Below are 19,516 nucleotides of genomic sequence, written 5' to 3'. Positions count from 1 at the left end.
AGAGGGTGGTATTTAATGATGGTGGCGGTGCCATAAGATGACACAATTCGGGGCTCAATTTTAGGTTGGAAGTTAGCCTTCCCACTCCTGTCACCAGAGCATGCAGAACAGTAACCCTGCAAGAGGACACAGTGGCCATGCCACCACACAGAGCAGCAGCAGGGGCGGGGCTGCAGCATCAGCAGCCAGTCCTAAGCTAAAAAGCAGTAGCTAGACAACAACAATGATGAGGACAACAACAACAAAAAGCAATAGCTAAGGACTGTGGAAGGGCAGGAAGGGGCTATTCCTCCATAATGAGGTACAGAAGGAAATGGATCAGATTCCCCCAGAATCAGGCCATTAGGCTTGTTGGTTAAGAGTTATCACCAGTTACACAGTGAGTGGGGTCTGGGCATTTATATCAAAACCTCTTGCATATCCTTTAGAACTAATCAAATATAACCACGGTTATTCCATCAACGTGTACATGGTTCTCATCACAGAGTCAGAGCTAACTCTTTCTATCTATAAATTTGATTATCATCTTAATAAGGGCCTAAATTAAAGCACCTCATGCAGATGTTTTTGTTTGTTTGTTTTTACCCCTAGGGGTGCTCAAATAGCACCAGATGCTACTAGATCTAGATGGCCGCTGAGAACAGATCCTTGATTTATTCACCAGGATGATTGGGTACAAATGGCTGTTAAGAATTGGGGCAAGGTTGAATCGCTCTGCCTAATCAGGGAGGAAATTATTTTAATGAGACAAGAAGAGGAGGGAAGAAGAGAGCCAGTGGATGCTGTCAGGGGAGAAGAGGCTGGTGTCCAGAGACCATACTGCCAGGAGGTAACTTTAAAAAAAAAACAGAAATCTCTAATGGGAGGTTTTAAAGTGATTTGCTGTGGAATGTCTGATGTAAACACCCTCCTCTGCTCCCCAGGGACTCTTCAGTAAAGGCTGCATCATTCCCCAATGCTTCCATCCGTGGCTTCTTAGCAGAGAATTAGCCAAGTGCTGAGCATCTGGGTGGGTGCCGGCTGCAGACAGACGCAAGAGGCTGGGGGAGATGGCACAGCTGGCCCAGGTGAGACCTCGCTTGTGGAGGCCATCTCCGTCATCACTTGGCATCGAGATTCTGATGTCTCACAGGAGGAAGACGGGCAAGACACAGAAGAAGAAAAACAGAGAAAGAAAGAAGGAAAGAATATGTTGGAGGGCAGCTCTGGCCTCAGAGTTATTTAATTTCTCTTTGGATGGGCAGAATTTGGGATTTGAACCCAAGTCTCTCTGACCTCCAAGCCCTGCATGGTCTACTAAAGTGTAAGAATAAAACTTAAACCACATTTCTAAAAGTCAGCCCACCACATACACTCAGTCCCTGCTGATGGCAAGAAGCAGAGCAAACTGTAATGGTTCCCATGACACAGTGAAAACACCTAAAGTGCCAGAAAGGCTTTCCCAGCCTCCCCCCGAACAGTTCCTAATCTTACTTTCCACTTCCAGGAGCAGCTGTAGTCTGCAGCATTTCATGCTGTCACTTGTCCCCCTCTGGGCTTCCCTGTTGCTTCTCTTTTCCACCCACCCGAGTCCTTTGTGCTCTTCATGTCCCTGCTCCCATCATCCCACCCCCTTCAGGAGGGCTTCCCAATTCCCTTCCTGATTCTGCTCACTCTCCCATACTTCTGTCGCCTGCCTCAGATCTGAGGTCAACTTTAGCCATCTGTGCATCCCCCCATAGACCCAGCACAGTACAGAGCATATAATGTGTTCCCAATAAATAACGTTTACATTGAAATTAAAGATGCTGGGTCTCTAACTTTATTTGCAGCAAACCTTAATTACCCCTAGAAGTTTTTCCTAAACAATAGGAAAATCAGATTTCAGTGGTCTAATACAGAATTCAAATGCAGCAAACCCAGCATAGCTGTCTTGTAATTGGTGCCTGTGACTCCTGGTGCTTGATTTAGAAGTTGCCCGCCCGACCAGATTATATGTTTACATTAGAGACAATTAAGCGGATGAAATGATGCTAGAGAGAAAAAGTCCTATTGATTTGTTTCAAGTACCTCAGCCTATCACCTGGGTCTGTGTGCCAGCCAGATCCACTGTAACAATAACCAGAGGCTTGAGGGTTTTTGAGGTGAGCCGTGAGCTTGAGTGGGCACAGTCCAGGGGGCCCAGGGGTTGCTCTGGGAGATGCACCTGCTTAGATGCCATTGACATTTCCAATTTTTTGGCAAAGGTCCTCACACCAGCTGGAACCACAACCCTAGCAGATTCCAGGAGGGCCTGTCTGCTCTGCCCTCAGGCTCATAGCTAGCAGACCTGTTTGGCAAGAATCTAGAAATGCAGTGCTTGTCTCTTCCTTAACGCCTTCATTGGCACAGAGGAGATTTCATCCTCCCAAAAAGGCCACAGGGAGACAGACAGCAGTGTGGTAAATAAAGCATCCTGACCATTGAAATGGTAACTATTTATCCCATGAGTACTTACACCCAAATGGAAACAAAGGCATGAAGTGGTTTATGTCCTTATTTGCTATTGCCAACATTATTCTTTTACAACCACATACTGTTTTCCTTTACAAAGGCCCCAAAGTGCTTCTCAGATGTCTGGACACTAATATTCCTAAAAAAGAGCAGATACTGTTGAGTGGCATATCTTATCCCTGCTTCAACAGGCTTCTTCTCTAAGTTTAGCATCATTTGAACATGAGGTAGAAAAAAATGGTAAAGGGAGGAATAAAAGTCAGAAAGAGCCAGAGAGAAAGACAAAGAAAGAGACAGACACAAGAAAGGAAAGAAATAGTGGCATAAACAGAGACAGAGTGATGGATGTACAGATGGAAACACAGAAGCTGGCAGAGCAGACTGACAGACCACCATGGCACGTCCAAGATCGCCTTCCCCCTGACCAGTGCCAGGGGCTGCCTGGGGCTAAATAATGCCCAAGACTTTTTTTCCTCACAAGCAGCACTCTCTCTGTTCCCTCCCCCAAAACACATCAGCCCTCTAAGACTCCTGTGTCCCTAACTGTGACCCAGCCTGGGGTTGGCAATGACAAGGAGGTGCTTCACTGAGTAATAGAGTAAAAAACAAGAGTCAAGAAAAGAGAATGGTGAAACAGCTATGGAGAGAAAAAAGGAAGGGAGAGAAGATGGATGATATGTAGCAAGGATTTTCACATTACAAAGTACACCTGCTAGGAGTGGGCATGGGCAGGGGGTGGGAGGGTTATCTCCTTGCTTCACCAGACTTCCTGGAAGGTGAGAGTGGGGCCTTTTCTGTGCTCCCTGCTTTATAACTCAGGAGCCAGCCATCTGGTGACCTCCGAGTTCCCTAGCTTTTGGGGCTGACCCTTCCTTTCAATAGTTAAGGGATAGTGGCTTCTATTTAGGAAATACATGCTTAAGTTTATAGAGCTCAAGTGTATGATGTCCTGCAACTTACAGGCCAATGGCTCCACAAAAAAAATAATAACATGAATAGTAAAAATTAAAATCATACATAAGTAAAGCAAATATGGCCAAATGTTAACAATTCTTGACTGTGATGAGCATACAGGAAGTCAGAGTGATATTCATTCAACATTTCAGGACATTTAAACTTTTCATTTATAAGAGGTTGGAATTTTAAAAAATAATAATAAAAAGGAAGAAACAAGTAAGTAGAAGTCCTTGCCCAGCGGGAGGAAATCAGTGCGCTCCCCACATTTCCTCAGGGCTCACTTGCTCTGATTTCCTGTGCTGGCCCCTCCATTACATTATCTTCCTGTTTGATGGTGCCCCTCTTTCTTCCCCCAACATAGACCCAAACATGGACTACAGCCCCTTCTTCCTTGATTCCCACAAAACTCCCAAGCAAGGCAGGTGTGTGCCATCACTTTGACCATGGTTGCAATGTGATGATCCTGGAGCAATGATCGGGGCCAGGCTTACATCGCACACATCATAGCATGTACATGAAAATGGACTATTCTCAAATCAAAACTACAAAAACTGTTTGCCTTTATGGTTTTCAAATGAGTATACACTTTAACATCTTATTCTTATAGTAACATTTTCAATAAAGTGAGACAACTAAAGGGTGCTGTTTCTAGAAGTTCCCTGGCTGGTCCTTCCACCAGGAGAACCAGCTTCAGTTTTTCTGCTGGTCATCTCTTCTCATGATCCAGCCTCCTCAAGAAATCAGCCTCCTCCCAGCCAGCAGATTCTTTCTTCCTCTATTCCCTCCCTCTCTCTGTCCACACAAACTCTGAATTCAACTCAGTCTTTCATGCAGAACCACTTCTCTCTATATTCTGTCCCTTGCTTCCAAACCCTAGGTCTGTCTGGGTGCCAGGAGGGGGAGCTGCATTCTACAGAACCACAGATCTATTAATTCACTTGGTTAAGCAAAAGATCATTTGCCCCCAGAGAGCAATTATGCTAGCAGAGGGCAGAAACATCCATGCAGTGTTTATTTTAAATAGCAATTTAAAAAATTCTTGCTACCCTGAACTGTGGCTTCACCAAAGAGCCCTATTTAAAATGTGGCAAACACTCAGTAGCGATTTGTATGGGAACGTTGTCTGCAAAGCCAGCCACAGAAAAGCAGCCCTATTTAAAATGAGCTATAAGAATGCTACTGTCATTGTGTTTTCCTGGGTCACTGGCCTGGGAGAGGACAATTGAGACAAAGTAAAGAAGTCCACCTCTGCCCCATTTTCCCAGCCTGGTGATCTGCCCAACTATCGTTGAGATTTGACTCAACATTCCGACCCACAGCTCTCTTCTGTCTGCTCCTCTTTGGGGCTTTACTTTGTTCTTTTTATGTCAGGGTCCCAGGCCTGTCCTGGATCTTAGCTGTTCCTGGAAAATCTGCTTTACCTGCCTTGTCCCCACATTGTCCAAGCTGTTTGGCTTCATGTGAGCAGGACTCGGTGACCTCTGTCCCGCATATCATTTTGCCAGACCCAACTTTCACAGGCAACATGAAAACCTTGAGGAACATCATCCCTGCCCTGTTACTTCTTCCTCTGCTATCCACAAGATGTTTCTTACCAGAGGCTTATTTCAATTCTCCACTTTGAAGGAAGCCAGTGCGCTCATGCACTCTCTGCCGTGCTTCTGGAACTTCATACCATCAGAAAGAACTGTGGAAACATTACTAGTCTTTGACTAGCCAAAGACCTCCTTGTTCTGGACAAGGCCACCCTGGAGTCTTTTACTTGCAATAAAATGGAAGCTTCAGGACAATAAGAAGTAGAAACTTGTTCAAAGGTCTCACTCTCCCATCCCCTACTAAATGAAGTACCAGGGAACGTTTAAACAGCACCCGCGGTCTGGATAAAGGAAGGCTTCTTCAGATGCAGATCCTTCAGGCCCCAGACCCGCATGGAGCCCTTCTCAGTGGGTGATGGTCTTTGCAGCAGCCACACTCTGTGAGTAACCAGCATGACCCTTTTCAGGGCAGGGTAGCTTTCTCCAACCTCTTGCTATTTCCATTCACGCCAAAAGTTATGATCATAATCTTATCTTACCAGATTTGGGGCGCTATGGGATAAATGTTATTCTTTTTTTTTTAATTTTTTATTGTTATGTTAATCACCATATATTACATCATTAGTTTTTGATGTAGTGTTCCATGATTCATTGTTTGTGCATAACACCCAGTGCTCCACGCAGAATGTGCCCTCTTTAATACCCATCACCAGGCTAACCCATCCCCCCACCCCCCTCCCCTCTAGAACCCTCAGTTTGTTTTTCAGAGTCCATCGTCTCTCATGGTTCGTCTCCCCTTCCGACTTACTCCCCTTCATTCTTCCCCTCCTGCTATCTTCTTCTTCTTTTTTTTTCTTAACATATATTGCATTATTTGTTTCAGAAGTACAGATCTGTGATTCAACAGTCTTGCACAATTCACAGCACTCACCATAGCACATACCCTCCCCAATGTCTATCACTCAGCCACCCCATCCCTCCCACCCCCCCACCACTCCAGCAACCCTCAGTTTGTTTCCTGAGATTAAGAATTCCTCATATCAGTGAGGTCGTATGATACATGTCTTTCTCTGATTGACTTATTTCACTCAGCATAACACCCTCCAGTTCCATCCACGTCGTTGCAAATGGCAAGATCTCATTCCTTTTGATGGCTGCATAATATTCCATTGTGTATATATACCACATCTTCTTTATCCATTCATCTGTCGATGGACATCTGGGATAAATGTTATTCTCAGTAGAAACATGAAAGCATGATTTCCAGACAAATGGGCTTTTAGCTTAGGGTTTGCAAAAGTTACATGTTCTCCTTCATTGTCATTGCAGTTGCCCTGCAGAGGGGCATTTAGACCTTCTTTTACTTCTCCTACAAATCTGCAATTAATAGCCACAGCCTGTTAATCCCATTTCCCATAACTGACAGGGTCAGGAGTGTCCTGTAACACCCGCATGCCAGCAAGTAGTACCATTTTGAGAACATGTGCCTTTATTGAGAACCCCACCCCCCTCCTTTTATAGGTATATGCCTACACTCTGCCTCAGTGATTGGTCTGGGATTGGCAACCTCTTCATCCTGGGCCATCATTCTTTCCCATGGAATGAAGCTCAGGAGAGACAGCCTTCTCCTCTCCAGAGGGAAGATTTGGAAAATGTTGAGTCCAGAGCCATTGCCTGCCCCTGTGCTAATTACATGTCCCAAGCCACCCTATAGAAAGAGAGAAGGAACCCAACACAAACAAGAAAAGCAGAGGTGAATGGTACCAAGGGAGCCCAAGTTTCTAGGGTCAGAAGTCCTGAGAAGAGTCCTGGGTACGGCCTTCCCAAGGTTCTGCTTTTAAGTTGTGTTTTTCTTTTCTGATGTTGGTTTTGACTTTCTCAACTACCCTAGCCCCTCCAATAAATATTTTTATGCTTAGGTGAATCTAAGTTGGTTTTCTAATACCTGGACCTCAAAGAATCTGACCTGACAAATGGCCCATAATTGATTAATCTTGACAATTGATGTAGTTACAATATGCCAGGAATTGTGTCAGGCCTTGAGCAAATGAATAGAAGTAGGATGGCCTCCATCCTTACTGTGCTCACAACCCGGAGGTGGGTAGCGGTGCAGGTAACATAGCTGCATAGCACTCCTCTCTCTCAGTTCCTGGAGTTACCACCCTACGTGCCAATGACCCATTCTCAGGATGCTCCAGCACACTCACCCCACAGAAGGAGCAACTGCCCCGTGGCCCCTTTGCGATATTCCTATTGTTTAGTGCAGTCATAAAGACCTTCTGAATATTTGTTGTGGGAATAAGTGAAATGCAGCCATAATAACAACAATGTCACTTTATGATTTTCAGAGCCCTTTCAGATAAATTATCTCAAATGTCAAGAATATCCAGTCCATGGAATCTTTAGAGTAGAAAGATGATGTTTATCAGGCATCACAGACAAATAAAAACATCCTGTAAGACCTTCCACTTCCTTCCCTTGTCTTATCTAATCTTAATTTTGCTAAGTAGGCTTCCTTACTGGGAAAAGAATGAACTAATGGCTGGGAGCAGGAAGGGAATGGTGGATAAAAGTGTCTGATTAACTTGGTTACATTTCCTGAAAATAAAATTTATCAGTTTCTGCTGAAGATGACTCTCAGGGTCTCAGGTACCTAAGAGCATAAGCTCCAACAGTGACCTGGGAACCAAAGTTTATGGTCTGCAAAGTTGCAACCCCAACATCTCATTCACTCACTCATTCATTAAGCTCTGGTGGGTGCTCTTATGTACCAAGCATTATGGTAATTGTGACTGTCCGCACTCTCATGAGTTTACAACCTATTACAGTGCTTCTCAAATTGACTTACACCCTGGCATCACTGGGAGAGCTTTAAAAAATACTGGTACCTGAATTCCACCCCCCAGAAATTGTGATTTCATTATTGTGGGGTATGATCTGGATATTTGGAGTTTTAAAATTGCCCCCCCCCATGATTCTAAATGTTCAACCAAGGCTGAGAACCACTGGTCTAGGAGAGAAAGATGAATAAGCAGGGGATTATTAGAAAGGGTTTAAATCCATGATTCAGTGGAACCCCATGCGGCCCTCTCCAGTCAGGCTTAGAAGACCCTGTGAGGCTTCCCGGAGGATGCAGGTGAGACCCGAGGGATCAGAACCAACCAGGTGATGATGTTTGGAAAATGGGAGAAGAAGAGTATTCTGAGCAAAAAGAATAGTAAATGTCATAAGAAAATGCACTGAAGAGAGGTGTTGGAGAACAGAAATGACAGAAAAGGAGAGATAGGAAGTGATAAAAATCAAGCTTGATGAGGTGAGCAACGATCAAAACACAAGAATTGAAGTTTTGAAGATGTAATTCTGAAGAGAGAAGGACAGGCTGGGCTGCGTTAGAGATCTCCCCGCCGGTAAGCCCCCACTCATCAGAATGACTCCAATGGCTATGCCTATAAATAGGGCCGCCCCTGAGCAGCAAGGTTAATGTGGACTGGTGATTGTGTTCATGATTTATCTTTCTTTTTAAAATCTCGTCTATACGTGGTCACAGTGTTTGATATATTTATAGGCTTCCTTTTCTCCCCAGGAGATCAAACTCACTGCACCATCCCATTAACCTTCGCTTGGCATCCCTAAAGGAGATGGCGAGGTAAGTAATATTAGGGAAAATTTTAAACACTTAAAGTTTGAAAGACTTGCCAAAAATACAGTACAATAAGCTAAGAAAACACCAAATTCTGAGGCTGCTTTTTCCTCTGATTCTTAGGCTCCAGTTTACCCACAAAATGACATTGTGGAGAAGAACAGGTCAGCTTGGAGCATTTTTGCAAAGCAGGGTAGTGCTGAGCTTCAAGCTAACCTGCACTTAGAAAAAAATCAGAGGGGAATGAAATTGCTTTTTTGCTCAGGGAAGCTCTTCCAATTTCAGTTCCAGGGGAAATAATTCATGAGCCGAGCTGTGAGAGAAATGAATGCACTGGTTCCCAGAGGAAAGGGGATCTGGCCAACTCTCTAACTGCTAATACAAATTTTAGGCTATTTTACATTTGCCCTCATGGGGGGGGGAAACTAGATATCGCTTATCTAAAACTAAAACATTTTGAATTGGATCTGACCTGGTAGATTTTTGCTAACTCAACCACCACACATTGAGGTTGGCCCATGAATTCGGGTTTGAGTCAGTCAGCTGTTCCCCAGCAAACTGCTAGCTCTGTCTGGGAGGCCCAGATCGGATCTTGGGTTTTTCTTGCCTGTATGAACTTCCCTCTCACCTGAACACCTGCACAAGGTAGTTTGAATTCACCTTTCCGTTCCAGCCTGAGTTCAGACCAAGAAGTCAGAGTACGGGTTAGACCAGCGCTTCCCACACTGTGATATATCCCCAAGTCACCTGGGGACCTTATGAACACGCACAGTTCACGTTCTGCCTTTCTGCCAAGTTCCCGGTAGTGATGACGTCGCAGGTCCGTGAACCATACATTTTCTCCACCTGTTCTGAAGCTCTGAGGCAACCTCTCCTCTCAAAACCATCTTCCCCATCAACCTGCTTCAATTTCTATCATTAGAGAATCATCTGAGTCTCAAAGGCCTTTTGCCCTTCCAGAGTCTCCTTTTTAAAATACTTCCCTTGGAGGATTAACATTTGATGCTCTCTCAGCTGACAGTATCAGGGATTAGGTTTCAATTGGTTAAATCCAAACCAAAATGGAGTGAGTTAAGACTGTGGATACTAAAGGGACAAAGGCAGCAGGGAACAGAGAAAGGGATTCAATAATGACACAGTCTTCCCCACTGAAAGGGAAACTAACAAACAAATGAAAACAAAGCCACTCTTTCTGCCCTCAGAGGAGTTTCAAACCAGAAGGCATTACCTAGAAAACACTGGAGAGTCACAGGCTTGGAGCTAAAACCCCACTATGTCCTAGGATTAGGACTGGGGGCAAATTATGTAACCTTCTGCATTAGCTCCCTCATTTGTGGAGTGGATATGACAGTACCTGTCATCCACCTGGTATTGTCGTGAGGGTTAAATGAGATGTTCCATCTTAGATATTGCCAAGCACCTAGTATGGTAACCCCAATAGTCACTCAAAATGGAATCAAAATGTAATAACACAACCGGTGAAGTTTGCAAAGTTCAGATTAGTAGAAGGACTCAAGAAGGACTTTAGGGATCCAGTGAGCTCCAGTCTGGAGATGAAGGGAATACAGTTGATCACACAATTTGTTCTGTTAGATCTTGTGTTCGATCTCAGCTCTCAGCCTGGAATGATGTCCTTTCTTCAATGACTGTCCCTGTCGAATTTACTTCAATGACTGCCCCTGTAGAGACCAAAAAACATTTTTTTAAACAGCAAAGATATAAATCCTCATGGTTCCCTGACTCTTGGCACCTATAATGGGTTGAATGGTGGTCCCCCAAAAAGATTTTTCCACTTCCTAATGCCCAGAAACTGTGATTTTGAAAAAGGTCTTTGCAGAAGTATTTAAGTTAAAGATCTTTTTTTTTTTTTTTTAAGATTTTATGTATTTATTTGACACAGAGAGAGAGACAGCTAGAGAGGGAACACAAGCAGGGGAATGGGAGAGGGAGAAACATACTTCCCACAGAGCAGGGAGCCCGATGCAGGGCTTGATCCCAGGACCCTGGGATCATGACCTGAGCCAAAAGCAGACACTTAACGACTGAGCCACCCAGGTGCACTAAGTTAAAGACCTTGAGATGCGATCATCCTGGATTACTTAGGTGGGCCCTAAATCCAATGACAAGTGTCCTTATAGAGACAGGAGAGAGGACACATGAAGAGGAGGAGGAGCAGAGATTGCAGTGACACAGTCAAGGAGGCCAAGGTATGCTGATAGCCTCCAGCAGCTGGAAAAGGCAAGAAAGGTTTCTCCCCTGGCCTCCAGAATTGTGAAAGAATTAATTTCTGTTGTAAGGCACCGAGTTTGAGGTCACTTTTACAGCAACCACAGGAAATTAATATAGCAGCCTACAGGAGTGATAGTGGCCATAGAGTGGCTTAGGTTGGCCAGAGGAAGAGGCAGGGCAGTGGCTTTGTGGAGAGGACATCAGCCCAGATCCTCACCATTCCTTCCTGCCTCCCATGCCCTCCTTTACACAAGATCTCTTCTGCAGCCCCCATGTAAGGTGTTCCTGCCTGGGTTCTTCTGGGGCTTTCCACTCATCTGCCCCACCTTGGGCCTCAAATGGCCTCACCCAGGCCACCCCTCATGCCAGCCTTGACCTTGGCCAAGTTTTATAGTCAAACTCAGCTACCAGCTTAATCATTAATCATAATTCTCTGTACAGAACGCTCCTGGCCGTGTTGGAAAACATACTCTCAAGCTAGATGCCCTCCCCTTTATTACCCAAGTGACAGCTTACAACTACATGCAAAATTACTGTCAAGACTCTGCCAGCATTTGGCAAGTGAGGATGGAGCAAAAGAGGAACTCAAAAGCAAGCGAGCTCCCTTTTACAGTGTTTGATAAGGAAACTTTCCTCTCCAATTTGCAGTAAATAATGGGCAAAGGGGTCGTGTTTGAAATTTCATCTTTATGGCCTCAGAACTGCAATCTCTAGGAACAGCAATTCATAGTAGGAACAAGTGGACCAAACCATGAATTTCTTTTGACGCTATTGTCCTTGCCCTGCCTTTTTCAATGCTGTGTATTGCTTGAACATGCTGAGAAAATCTGGATTTCACCATATAGCAAACCCCTCCTCCAACCCAGGAACTTGCACAGTCTAACTTCCACTTCTCGTGTCATGTCCAGCCCCTTGTTTATACTGAGACTTCTCTAGGACAGACTGTCCTGTGAGCTCTGCCTCCCCCCCCCCCCCCACTGATCTCACAGCAAGGGGCTCATCTGGTTTGCATCTCTTACTTTGTGAGAGTTGTAGTAAGGAAAGCCCAGGCAGTTCTGGTTACTATATGTTACTATGTGATATCATACAGCACTGTAGTCTACTATTTACCACCTGGGTGACGTGGAGCATTTCATTAAAATCTGGGAGACACCGACTTCTCATCTATGAGAAAGGAGTAACAACAGCTTCCTTACATGATCACAGTGAGAATCAACAGGGGCACCTGGGTGGCTCATTCAGAGGAGCATCTGCCTTTGCCTCCGGTCATGATCCTGGAGTCCCGGTATCTGAGCAGGGGGGGCGGGAGGGTCTGCTTCTCCCTCTGACCCTCCTCCCTCTCATGTGCGCATGTTCTCTCTCAAAAAATAAATAAAGTCTTTTAAAAAATGAGAATCAACGTATCAGGTCCGGGGCTTGGCACTTCTAACATCCTCAGGAAATATTAGCTACCTTGACTCCCACTGCTATTATTGTGATCATTGTCATTACCACCTTCCCCCAAAGATACATAATCCCTTACATCCCCCTCCACAATTTCTGCTTGCTTCCACGTGTGCTCATATAATCACTGAGAGAGGGATGAAAACAGGAGAAGAAATGTAAGCAAAAACTTGGTTCCTGCTGGATCAAAAGAGGTCTGAGCCATTCAAGGACTAAGAGATGCATTTGAATCTCATCCTCTTTGATTATCTGTTTCATATTCTGTTCAGAGTCCTTGTTAGATGCTTTTACCTCAGAAATCACAGCAGCCCAACTGGCACTGGACTTTGTGTCCGAAACCACCAACCGGCATGTGAAATAGACATCACCCCAAGAAACCATTTTGTTTTGTGAACGATGAGACATGTGATTCCAGAATCACCCACCGCGAATAGCCTCGATCTCTCTCTTCTAACTGATGCTACCGCTGGTGTCCTTTGGCCAAGCACAGAGGGAAGGGCTTCTGCTCCTGTCCCCGCCAGCCTAATGTTTGTCCACTGAAAGCCCCAGCCTCCTCCTCCTTGGGGTGCTGGCTCTGTGCAACACTTTCAACCGTGGTACCCCTCACTGTGTTCCCTCCCCCACCTCAGCTTTGACTCCTCCCCTCAACCCGCCCACCTCTGCCCTCACCTCTCCATTCAGCCCTGCTCCTCCATAACTCTCCACACCTGGCTCTTGATAAAAATGCAGGTTGTTAATATTGCCTCTGACCTCCTTAGGCCAACTTCAGCCTTCCTGACTATTCCCACCAGCTCTTTTCTAACTGGGAGCAAGACCCTGGGAAGTGTACCTGGCTATCCAGGCGGTGCCCCAAGTTCCTCTGGCGAACTCATCACCCCAGTCAAAAACTGACTTTCCACCAGAAAGTCATCCGGTCTCGTAGAAGTGCGTCTGATGAACTTGTCACATGGCCCCAGAAATGACAGATGAGAAAGCAAAGGCACTACCCTTGGGACTGGCAACCTAACAGGGACAGGCATTCCCTCCCCCCAAGAGGCATTCCTCACGGTCCTCTGTTGGCCAAGATATTGGGAACATTTGTACCTCCTCAAAAATGAGTTATGTCAACAAAGGTCAATCAATCAGTGTATTAGTTTGCTAGGGCTGATCTAACAAAGTATCACAAGTTGAGTGGCTTAAACAATGGAAATTTATTGTCTCACTGTGCTTCAGGCTGGAAGTCAGAAATCAAGGTTTCAGCATGCTTACTGCCTTCTGGGGGCTGTGAGGGACAGAATCCTTTCCATGCCTCTTCCAGCTTCTGGTGGTCTCAGCAATCCCCAGCTTGTGGATGGCACTCTCTCTGTGTCTTCATGTCTTTTCCTTCTGTACGTTCCTGTCTGTGCTTCCAAATTCCCCATTTTATAAAGACACTAGTCATACTGGGTTAGGGACCACCCTAATGACCTCATCTTATTTTGATCATTGGCAAAGACCCTATTTCCAAATAAGATCACATTCACATAGTCTGGAGGTTAGGACTCCACCATCTTCTGTGGGGACACAATTCAACCTGTAACACTTAGGGACAGCAGCATATCCTTGTTTATGTCAAGGATGCATTCCAGAAGACCTCATGTAACTTAAAGCTCTCATAATTAATTTTTCTAAAGGAAAAACAATAGTTGAGGGCAAGGTAGAGGACTATTGTCTCAAAATGTATCTATTCACAAACATGTAACATGTTTGCCCTTCAGTATTTCTTTTTTCTTCTCAGTATTTTCTCTAACATTTCCCTTTGAGTGTTCACTAAATTTACTGCTTGGCCTGTCTCAGTGGTTGTCTGGCTTCTGTAATGGCATTTTATGTAACTTGCACTGCAAAGTCACTGATTTCAAGACCTGATTTTCAGCACTCACACAAGCCATATGATTTAATGACATCTTGGATGATATTGTTTGTGATTCGAAAAGTTTTAAATGCTTAAGTAGCAATGAATATTAAAATAACAGCACAAAAGTGACCAAAATCTTTTGCAGAATTTCTGGTGCATGAGAACACGAGGGTGACCCACAGCCTACTGACAAAGGAGGCAGGGTGTTTCCATCAAGCAGCCAAAGCGACACTGTCACATGTGAACACGGCATATAGTTCATTTGGCCCCCTGCTTTGAAATTGTGTGATTTTTTTGTTTTATAAATTTGAGGAATGTATTTTTTTTTTCAATTTAGGTAACCAATTGAGACTACGTTAATATTTTCAGGTCACACGGGCGCCTGGGTGGCTCAGTTGGTTAAGTGACTGCCTTCGGCTCAGGTCATGATCCTGGAGTCCCGGGATCGAGTCCCGCGTCGGGCTCCCTGCTCGGCGGGGAGTCTGCTTCTCCCTCTGACCCTCCCCCTCTCATGTGCTCTCTCTCTCTCTCTCTCTCAAATAAATAAATAAAATCTTTAAAAAAAAATATTTTCAGGTCACACTCTTCCCAAATTCACATAGTTCAAATTTCCATTAAGTGCTGCTGGACTAGGTAATAAGCACCTTTATTTCAGTAAAAAGAATCACAGAGCAAAACTACCCAGAGGAAGAAAGGCAGAGGGAGGTTACATGTCTAGTTACAGAGGCCAGCCTTGTGTGGATTAGGAATAAATGGGTTTTAGCCATGTCTCTGGCCCTTGGTCTTTATTTATTCCTTCATCCTCTCTGCCTGGCTCCGAAGTCTACTAACAAAAGAAAAACTACCTTTATCATATGATTTTTTTTTTTTGTCCCCTCCTGCCTCCAGCCACCAAAATAGGCCTTGCTATAAATGTTAAGCTCCTAAAGCAGAATGAGACGAAGACGGCATGAGGCGGTTAAGTACTCAGCGGTGCTGTGCTGTGTGGAGGCCACAGGTCAACAGTCCTAAGACTTGGCTTTCAGTCCTGGTCCTGCCACCAACAAGTTATGCTTCCTGGAATGACTTGTTTAATCTCTCTCTGTTTCCGTTTCCCTGGAGTGAATGGTTTTGTACGTTTTTGTTAAAGGGATAAAAAGCCAAAGGCAATACACAAGATGCACAACTATTTTCTTATAGAGAAAAGCAGCACGGGTCATGTGAAGGGGATCTCCGATCGTGAGCCCACTCTTCTCCCTGCTGAATCCGTGGTCCTCCCAAGTTCCTCAGGTGGAGCTGAGGTCTTGTGTGCCATGGGAAATCCCCTTGGGCTGCTCTCACTGGTTTTGCCAATTGTCTCATTATGAATGGCCTCACCTGCCCCACCCTATCCTTGCTTTCATCTCCACCTTCACCCAGCCCTGGTGGGGAAGAATGGCTTTCTTTTTAGGGCATGATGTTGACCCTGACTTTAATTGCCTGCAGGTCCTGGACAGGCCCACCCTTTGGCTCCTGAATAGAAGGGCCCTAGGTAGACACAGTGTCCGTATTTTCCGAACCAAAACACACGATTTGTTTCACAAGAGACCTACCAATTTTCAAAGTAAAATAATCTGAAAAAGATGAAAATCAAATAATTTAGCCTCTAATTAATTGCCTTAATAAAAAAGGAACAAAATTAGGGTGGGGGGGATGGGTTAGCCTGGTGATGGGTATTAAAGAGGGCACATGCTGCATGGAGCACTGGGTGTTATACGCAAACAATGAATCATGGAACACTACATCAAAAACTAATGATGTAATGTATGGTGATTAACATAACATAATAAAATAAAATAAAATAAAAGGAACAAAATTACATTAGATTCATCTACCTAAGGAAACCCAGAATGAGACACAGGGCCACACACTTTCCCCTTATTGGTGAAGAACTAGAATCCTCTCCCCCACCCCACTGCTCTCTGGTGCCAATTCCATAGCCAAGCCCCATTTCTTTTTTCCAAATTCTTTTTTCTCTACATAAAGGAAGAAATTAGTTTTCAGCCTCCTGGAAAATAAACAAAAGGAAGAATACATCTTTTCCGGTTTTTAGGAATTTCAATGTAAAAACATGTTCTGTTTGTAGAGCAAAGGCTTATTATTTTCACCCCATCTTCAACAAGGGTGATTTCCAGAAAGTTTGGGAATTGTACCTTTTGGTTTCATCCTTGACATCTGGATGGGCGTGTTTATGTTTGGTTGTTTCTCATCTTACAAGGGTGGGAGTGGAGAAAGAAAGGCATTCAATACTCAGCTCTTGCCTGCCCCATCAGCACTGGCAGCAACTGTTGTCAGTAAATGAAAATGATCTGGGGTTCCAACATCTGTGAACCAGGTTTCCTATAGAGCTGATATAAAAGTTGGAGGCGGGAGGGAGGAGTTGAAGTCAGGAAGACAGTGCCTTGCCTTTGCAAGGTGCAGTGGGGGCAAATGACTTCTTAACAAAATAAAAATGCCTCGCAGGCACGAGTATCATCCTACCTATTTTCTTCTGGAAACAGTGCTCAGAAGAGGGCTGATGAGGAGGTCAGAACACACAGCTATTTTAGAGCCATTCGGCAGTTTTTTCTGTACTCAACCAAAAGGTCATTAAAATTGCCAACTTGTTTGCAGGAGAAACCAGTTCTCACAAAGCCCTCTTGTCTCAGATTGGTTTACTGTCGTGACAGCTTTCAGAAAAGAGGAACAAGCAGATATTTCTCACTCTCTGACTTCAGTGGGCTTCCCAGTGACCCCTCCAGCAGCAGAGACCTGATTTAAGCCCAGTGGATGCCTCTGAACCAAAGTGCTGCCTCCCCTCTGGCATCTGGTCCAGGACCCCAAACCTCTGTGGCCCAATCAGTGGAACCAGGACAAGATCTCTTCTAAGTTGTGTATTTTTTTTTTTTAACAGAGAAATTATATTTTTTTTCTGGTTTGGAAAATAACCGAGAGCTTGCAGCACTGACTCTCAAGGTGAACTTGGCCACCTGAAGCGCAATTGTAGACTCTATGACCTGCCAACTTGAGTGACAGGCTGTTTACGCTCATTAGGAGACTCTAAGGATCGAAGGCCTCTGTGGATTTCTTGATTTTTTTGAACACTTTAAAATAGAGTGTTTTTTAGAATGGCATCATTTAGGAATCATCCAGGTATCTTATGATTCCTAATCTGTGTATTTAAACTTCTGCGGAGTTTATCAATAGAGTAGAGGCATTAGTGATTAATAATTAGTATTGAGGAACCATAAAGGTTCAGAATGTGTGGTCATTTAGAGAGACAGCACAGTACAGTGGTTAAGGCCCAGGCTCTGGAGCCAGCCTACATTTGAACTGTGGCTCTGTGACCTTGGACATGTGACTTGTCCTCTCTGAGCCTATTCCTCCACCTGTAAAAATGGCAGGAGAAAAGTACTTTTGCCCAAGACTGTTTTGAGGGTCGAAACTCAGGCATCGGTATTTTTCAAAACATCAAGATGATTCTCATGTGCAGCCAAGCTTTCCAGCCAGGGGTACCCCCTGCCTGTGGCCTTTGGCTGCTCCCCAGAGGATGCTGAAGTGGAGGAAGCCCGTATTTGGTGGGACACCTGGCAGGCTGAGAGGATATCGTGCGAAATCCCAGGCAAGCTTCTTTTCCATGGGCACTGCATGCAGGGAAGGGGTCCTCTCTGCCCTCGTGTGCCAGCCACATAAAAAACAAGTCCTCCAACAGCGCCACCAGCCGAAGGCACAGCCATGACCTTCCCACTCGCTAGGTGGGGCAGCTCTGCTCAAAGCGTATAAACTGTGGAGTGCCCTTTCTGTGCTGCGGGGCCCAGGGCCAGGGAGGTCTTGCAGGACTCCCGCGAGGTGAGCTTTAGCCACAGGTCTCTAAATTGGGTGCTTCCAGCAGTTTGTAGTGGAATGTTCCTTCTATGACTTCCATATAGTTGTAACCATGCCTCCTCAGCAAATAAGAGCCTCCTCATTATTTCATAATTGTTGATATAAACAATTTTGACTGAATTTGAAATCCAGTTGCATTATCAAGGCATTTTCAACCTAACGTTTGTCAATGAAAGAAAAGGAAGAGCTGCTTTGATTCTTTAAATGTCATTTTTGAATTACTGTTACATGGTTTTGAAATTTTTATTCCCAGCCTTGAGAATAATGGTTTTTGTCAAGAATTTTTAAAGATCATCATTTAAAATCTTGGCCAGAAACTGCATGCGTAAAACCTGATTTTTTAGATTCTATGTGGAAGTTTTATACAAATTCATTTTCTTAATATAATTATGTAATATAAAAAAATTTATTTTTTTCACCAGTAATCATGGAGGTACCCCCCAAATTCCCTGTAACTTCTCCCAGTGTGCTGAGCAACAGTGTTTTCTCTGTGTGCTGTGATGGGTCAGAAAGCGTGGCCATAAAGAGAAACTTTAGCGTGAAACACATGCAAGAATGTTTATAGTGAAACAGGAAACCACCCAAAAGTCCATCAGCGATAGAATGGTTAAACGATGGTGTGCTCATTCAGTGGAATAGGTTGCAGCAGGGGAAATCAATGAATTTCAGCAACATGTCAACATGAATGAATCTCAAAACCTTAATATTACACAAGGAAAAAAAAAGTAAGTCACAGAAGAAAACATACAAAGTTCAAAAATAGGCAAAACCAAACAATAAATTTGGGGGAAAGAGGATGATATTTTGAAGGGAAAATAGAGCCATTCATTCATTCATTCAAGTCTGCTCAGACCTCAGAGACTTGTTGTTTGTTGTTTTTTCTACCTGAATCCTCTTTCCCCAGAGTGCTTTGGTTTGTCTTTCCCTGCAATTAGGTCTCTGTTCAAACAGTGCTTTATCTGTGTGAGGTCTTCCCAGACCAACTGATATAAAATCCTGCAAGAGAACATGCAACGTACAGACATCTAACAATGTACACATGCATATACCACACACAAATACAAACATACACATGTGTGCACCATACACAAATACACATGCATACACCACACACAAATACACATCTCTTACCCGCCGTATTTGACTTTTCTTCATAGAATTCTACACGTGGCATACAGATCCATTTCCTTTCTGTCTCACCCTAGCCCCCAGGAGGGCAGGAACTTATTTTGTTCACTTCTGTCTCTCCAGCACCCAGAACTATGGCTGGCACATAGTAAGAGTTCAGTTAAAATCTGTTGGATCCAAATGAGCATTTAGTTAGCACTTACTTTCTCCCAGGTACAAAATTTAGAGTCCCAAATTGGGCATATAAAAACAAAACTTTGTTTTGCCATAATTGCATTTTATTTTGTTCTCAAACCCCAATTTTCCCTGGTAGAGAAAAATCTATAACTTTCCATGCCAAGGCAAACCTTTCCCTGC

The 19,516-nt window shown here is 44.3% G+C and overlaps 1 long non-coding RNA gene across 1 annotated transcript in view; it reads left to right on the top strand.

Moving 5' to 3' along the window:
* Positions 1-19,516, top strand: part of LOC148162524 (uncharacterized) — a 108,385-nt gene that overhangs the window by 69,699 nt on the left and 19,170 nt on the right. Inside the window, exons 7-9 of the long non-coding RNA XR_015766797.1 lie at positions 592-829; positions 924-5,404; positions 8,548-8,610. This is a non-coding gene — a long non-coding RNA (uncharacterized LOC148162524). The remainder of the gene's footprint in view (positions 1-591; positions 830-923; positions 5,405-8,547; positions 8,611-19,516) is intronic.

This window comes from Eumetopias jubatus, unplaced genomic scaffold (genome assembly GCF_037043125.1).
Source record: "Eumetopias jubatus isolate StellerSeaLion01/CBP00866 unplaced genomic scaffold, mEumJub1_p1.0 scaffold_14, whole genome shotgun sequence".
NCBI lineage: Eukaryota > Metazoa > Chordata > Mammalia > Carnivora > Otariidae > Eumetopias > Eumetopias jubatus.
The sequence above is the reverse complement of the archived record's forward strand: the minus strand, read 5'-3'. Positions and strand labels throughout refer to the sequence as shown.